Here is a 5760-nt window from a genome sequence, read left to right on the forward strand (position 1 = left end):
AGACATGACTTTTTCAGTGACTTGGAAATTAATGGTTCAGTCTCTGAGCTGCTTGTTAGAGTGGAATTCGTTTTCCGAGATTAAGTTTTATTTTGGTCAATACTACAAGCTCATGTAGTTTAGTCAATCTGTGGAAGAGCCACGAGTGGAACCTAGAGTTGTGACTTGGAGTGTGTATAGTGTTGTAACTAAGTTAACAGCTGCAGATTTATAGACAATTAATCAGTCAATCAGCCTTTATTATAAAACAATAGTTTTTAAAGGTACAAAGCTAGTGGGTCATTTACGAAAGTAAGGAAGGAACTTTATTTTACCAGGGTAGCCCATTCAGCAATGAGGCTGGCATCCATAAGGACCCTGGGGAATAAAGATATGTACAGTGATCAGCTCTCATTATGGATGAAAGGATGAAAGGATCTGTTAGGATTTTGTTTGAAACCTAAAATATATACAATAAGTATATTAATTAACTGATAAGAATTACCAGCTTGAAAAGTTCATGCTTAGTATAATTTTTAACACCCACAAATCAGTATGAAAGTGACAAAGGTATGTGGGTATGAAAGACAAGTGACAAAGTTACCTTTCGGTCGGTAAGAATCTTTAGTTTGCTATGAAATAATACTGAATAAAAACTGGTATAAACTGCACATCAGAGTAATTTCGAAGATTTCAGTTGACCAAGTTGTTAGAATGTTTTGATGTGCTACACTACACCATCACTCAGTGTTCACAGAAAAAAAAGCAAGAGACCAAAATTATACTTAAAATTCGGGAAATAATAATATGGGGGCATAATGAATAATTCGAAACATCGCTATGCTAAAAGATATGTTTCTATACTTAATAAATGTTACGATCTCACCCGCAAATGTCAATATCGCTAAGATAAAAATTCGCTCTTTATATAAACGAAGATCTAGCTCGAATTTGACAATTGTATTAAAGCACAATGCCTAGAAATCGAGGTCCAGTACCACTCAACTTCCTTGGAGACGCCTGGACATGCCCTATGCATAACTAATGAGCAAATGAATCGCGTACGCGATTCATTTGGGATTAATGTTTCTCAATAATTTTCATTGAAGTGTTGTGGTGTAATCTATAAATCTGTCTTTGGTGAGAAACACCAAAATAAAGTCCATCCATTGACCTAACAGCTTTGTTTGTTTTACGGTCAATTCTTACTGATGTGACGATAGCATTACCAAGTAAAAAAGTCGGATGAAAATTAAAAAACGTAACTGAAATAGCAATTATTACAAGGCTATTAAGAATACCTTTCTCATTGCGTGATTCAACGTAGATCGACCGTCCACTTCTCTGCGACTCAAGTCATTTCTCTTTGATAGCAAAAAGGGAAACTTAGCGTACTTAGGACACTCAAATATACTAGCCAGCTTCCGTACCGCACTTCAAAGAGCGAAAAACTTTTCGCAAATCTTCGTTACGTTCCGCCATGTTGCACGACTGTTGACCCCATGTGGTTTGATCACGTGATATGAAAGGACCATACGAATACATGCGAGTAACATACGAGAACATACGAGAACATACGAGTACATACGAGTAACGTACGAATACATACGAGTAACATATAGGTACATACAAGTAACATTCAAGAAATAGAAAACATGTACCGTGTTTCTGTCGAGTTATAGAAACACCAGAGGAAGTTTGGGAGAACGAGAAATGCTGTGGGAAGGCGAGCCGCAAGCGAGTGTTTCCACAGCTTTTTTGTCCCCTGGGTGTTGTGCTAGAATCATGAGTGGACAACTTCCGGAACTGAAACGGGGGTACTGGAACAAAGGTGTTCAAGACCGCGTTACCCCATTTCACAGGTTAAATGTAATTACTGTCCTGAAAAGTTTACAAAAATTGCTAATACAAATTGTCCTTTCAACACAATTTAATTCCTTGAACTCAGTAACCTTTACATTGCAGACAACAAAGATAAGATAACAATGCTAAAGCTATCTAATACTACGTCTTCTCTAAGTAAAAAACGTAGTGACCCTATGATCAACAGATGAATTCTTGTCGCTATCTAAAACCCATTTGCTTTAATAACAACGATAACAGATTTCCTGTGGCGCGTAGTTCAGAACGCGACAATTGTTAACAAAAGATAAGCGTTAAAATGACAATAAAAACCGAAATGGACCGTCTTAAAAAGACAGTCTCAGCCGACTCAATAATGAAAACCTTTTTGATTAATCTCCAGGCCGTGTTGAAAAACAAAATGTTGATCATTGGGCACATTTCTATAATTATGATGAGAACAAGAAAAGTTTAAAGAGCGATTTCTGTATGGCCTGGAAAAACACTGGCGGTTTTCCCGAGTTTTCGCAATCTGTTTCATTATAGACGGAGAGAACTATATTTGATTAACCAATAAGAAAGACCTCGCGCCGTTAACTCCGTTCACGAAACAAATCAAATTGCTTCGTTTTAGTTTATCTAGATCATACAGAAATCGTTCGAGCATCTCCGTCATCAGACTATAAGCACATATCAAACTCAAACGCGCTTGATTATAATAGCTATATAATGGATATACATGCCAGAAAGTCTATTAATAACAAAACTACGAAACGTTTAAAAGGACTCAGTACTAAAGTATTTAAACTTATATAAAGAAGCTAAGTTGCTTGATAATATATTGGAAAATATTCTAAAAAGTGTAAAAAAGAGTTGACAATTTAAAGCTCTTCATAATGAGCTCCTTATCTTCTCCACATTCTTCGATAGTCTGACCAACCAGGTGGAGGTACTAGGTTAGGCAAGAAATCCCATAAGTCATCTGCTATTTGAGCAGGAGACTTAGCAACGAACGTTTCAAATTCTAACCGAAATAAGAAAACTCCCTCCGGAATGCACGAAGGTTCGAGTTCGCCCTTATTAATGGGATAAATTTCCTGTCTACAATGGGGGCATTTTCTTTTACTGGTACTCGCATGCTGAAAACATTTTAGCAAACAGCTCTCGTGCATAAAAACCTTGCAACAAGGAAGTCTACGAGAAGCCAGTGGCCCCGGAGTGTAACAAATCAAACACTTTGTTTGCAGAAAAGTTTGCAAACGTTGTTGATCTCTTTGGACATTTTTGCGCTTTTTACCCATTGCGGGTCTGAATTTTGTAGATTCACCTAAAAAACTCTAACTCAATATTTCTCTGCTCAGTGGCAGTAATGGCTTCTCAAAGAAACCAAAAGGTATCAGAATTAATATTCCGACAGGGTACCCTCTATAAATTGCCTATTGCAATGTACGTCCTCGGGTCTCTATCAGAAATTACCAATTATTAATTGCCTCTGAATCACAAACAAAACAAAGAAAATTTTGGACAGCAGAACTGTTTTCTGTATACATTCAGACGAGAATCAACAGAGTTTTCTAATTAAACGCCAACTGAGTTTAATTCCCTATTTCCTTAATTAGGTGCCCTAATAACAACCGCCTCTAAAATGTTAGTCGACTTAACGTTCAATGCCTTGGGCGATGTCAAGATCCAGTCGAAAAGGCGAAATTTGAAATTAATGTTCAGGACGCTAGTTTAAGGAAACGCAGTATTATAACTTAGAAAATCTCTTGGTTTCTCCCGACGATCCCAGGCAACCCTCGATTTGACACGACATTTCGTGGGTAAATGGAACATGCATGTTTTGACTTGGATTTTCAGAACAGCGAGAAATCCGTACACGGCTTATTTGACGCGAATGGCGTTCAATTCAGCGCCATATGCCAGTTTTTGACTTAAGTTTTTAGTGCAGCGAGCAATCCGTAAAGCTCATTTGACACGAATGGAGTTCCATTCAGTGCAAATGCAAGTTATTTCTGTTTTCATTAACGAGGTTTGAAAAAAAATTTAGGCAGCTAAATTTGAAAAAAAAGCATCACACAGATATAGCTATTGCTCGTTTTTATAACTTCAGATGTAACGGATAGAGTCAACGGAATCATGCTGTTATGTGTCAACATTGCTATAACGACTCTAAAAATGATTTGAAAACGTTTTTTTTAAATCATTTTTCTCTGAAAATGACTAGAAAATGATTTTCGATGCGATGTTAGACAGAAACAGCTGACTTCAGTTGTTGATAAATCTCTTTATTGGCACTCCGAAGCTCATAACTGCCTTCGTCTCGCTTATAAGTGACATCCAGTGGGTAGATGAGACTCGAAACCTTCTCCTCCCAGACCGAATGGCCAACCTGAAACTTGTAGTGGTTTGGCTTGCCTTCTATTTGCTTTAGCCACGCCAAGCGCACGCTCTGACCATCTGCGCTGTACTTTAAAACCTTAGCCAAGAATATCTCGGGCGATTTAGCTCGTGCATCAGCCGGTATAAGAGCGCATATTTCTCCAGGAGCGGGTAGATCACGTTCTTCCCCTGATGAATCATCCTCGACTTCGTCGTCAACATTGCAAGATGTACCTGGAACGTCGTCCACTATGGCGTTAACTGCTGATTGATTAAGGTAGTGCAATGCGCGTTTCGTTCTTTCCTGTTGACTTCTTTTGTCGTAGACCTGCATTTGAGTGCGCAAACTGTGCTTACAGACACGAGCTAAGCTTTCTGCCAGCTGTACATCGGAACTTTCTTTGCTAGACCTAAAGTTTTCCACCAATGCGTGTCGCATTTCGTTCATTGTGCAGTGAAAGCCGAGATTCTCCCGAAAGATTTTCGCCAAGTAACTGGAGAAAGATCCCGGTGATTTAAAAAATGAGCCTCGGTTGTTGACAAAAAAAAGTCATGACTACAGCCCCGGGGTATGAGCTTTAGTCGCGACCGTTCGACGTAACGCTTAACATGAAAATCCACGAAATGAAATTCGCTCATTTCTATGACATTCGGGCCGTATCTTTTCACCGTTTTGTAACCTTTCTCGACGAGACGGGTGACTCCGTTTTTCGCAAACACCATAAAGTTCTCTCCGTTCGGTAGCTTCCCGACGATTTCATCAACTTCGTTCTCTGGGATATCTGTAACGATGCGAAGGGTTCTGAACTCTTTAGCACGGCCTGGATTTATCGCAAAAAGTAGCAATAGTGTGAAATTCATGTGCAGACGTGCTTTCTGTCGCACATCGAGTTCGTCTTCGAATTGTTGATGAAGGGAACGGGTTAATTCTTGAAATTGCGGCCAAAACAGCCTTCTCTTCTCAGGTTCTTTGGTGGATTCCAAAACAGCATGCTCTCTGAGGAGTTGGTTCTGAAGGGCGCGAAGATCACTAATGCTATCCACTGCGTCATAATTTCCGCGACTCTCGTTTGCATGCAGGAATTTCGCAACCTTTATGAAGGACATTACATAAAGGGCAGCAGTGTTGTTCTTAACTCGCCGGCTATGCTTTATGTGCTTGATAAAGGATTCCACGATATTCATATTTTCCACCAATTCCAATCGAATGTCTAGCTTCAACGTGCGCGAACAATAAGCCAAAAAGATCACTAACCGTTCCAAAGTTTTCGCCCACGTGACATCCGACAGTTTGGACTGTCTGCGCTTAAAATTGAAGTCTGATTGAAAGAATTCCTTCATTTCACTCACACGTTTAACGACGTCGGGGAAGCAATCTATATCTATATCTTTTTTATGAAACAGCTCGACAATGCCATAATCTTGTTCGCCAGCGCTTTCTTCGTCCGGTGAGGACTCGAAATTGGTATCGCTGTCCGAGAAATAACTTGACTCGGGTTCCGAGTCTGTCGAAATGTGCTCATCGACTATTTGTTCCTGTGATTCTGAAAACCCAGT

General features: G+C 39.4%; 1 long non-coding RNA gene and 1 pseudogene across 1 annotated transcript; both read right to left on the minus strand.

The window, feature by feature from the left end:
* Positions 1-222: 222 nt before the first annotated feature.
* Positions 223-1561, minus strand: LOC149094992 (uncharacterized). The gene is made up of 2 exons (XR_016205312.1): positions 1281-1561; positions 223-357 (listed from the first exon to the last, which is right to left on the minus strand). It is a non-coding gene; the product is annotated as an uncharacterized LOC149094992 (long non-coding RNA).
* A 330-nt stretch (positions 1562-1891) lies between these two features.
* LOC149094993 (uncharacterized) lies at positions 1892-5754 on the minus strand (annotated as a pseudogene).
* Positions 5755-5760: the final 6 nt, after the last annotated feature.

Source organism: Orbicella faveolata, unplaced genomic scaffold (genome assembly GCF_042242905.1).
Source record: "Orbicella faveolata isolate gen_17 unplaced genomic scaffold, um_ofav_v1 contig_9, whole genome shotgun sequence".
In the NCBI taxonomy this organism is placed as follows: Eukaryota; Metazoa; Cnidaria; class Anthozoa; order Scleractinia; family Merulinidae; genus Orbicella; species Orbicella faveolata.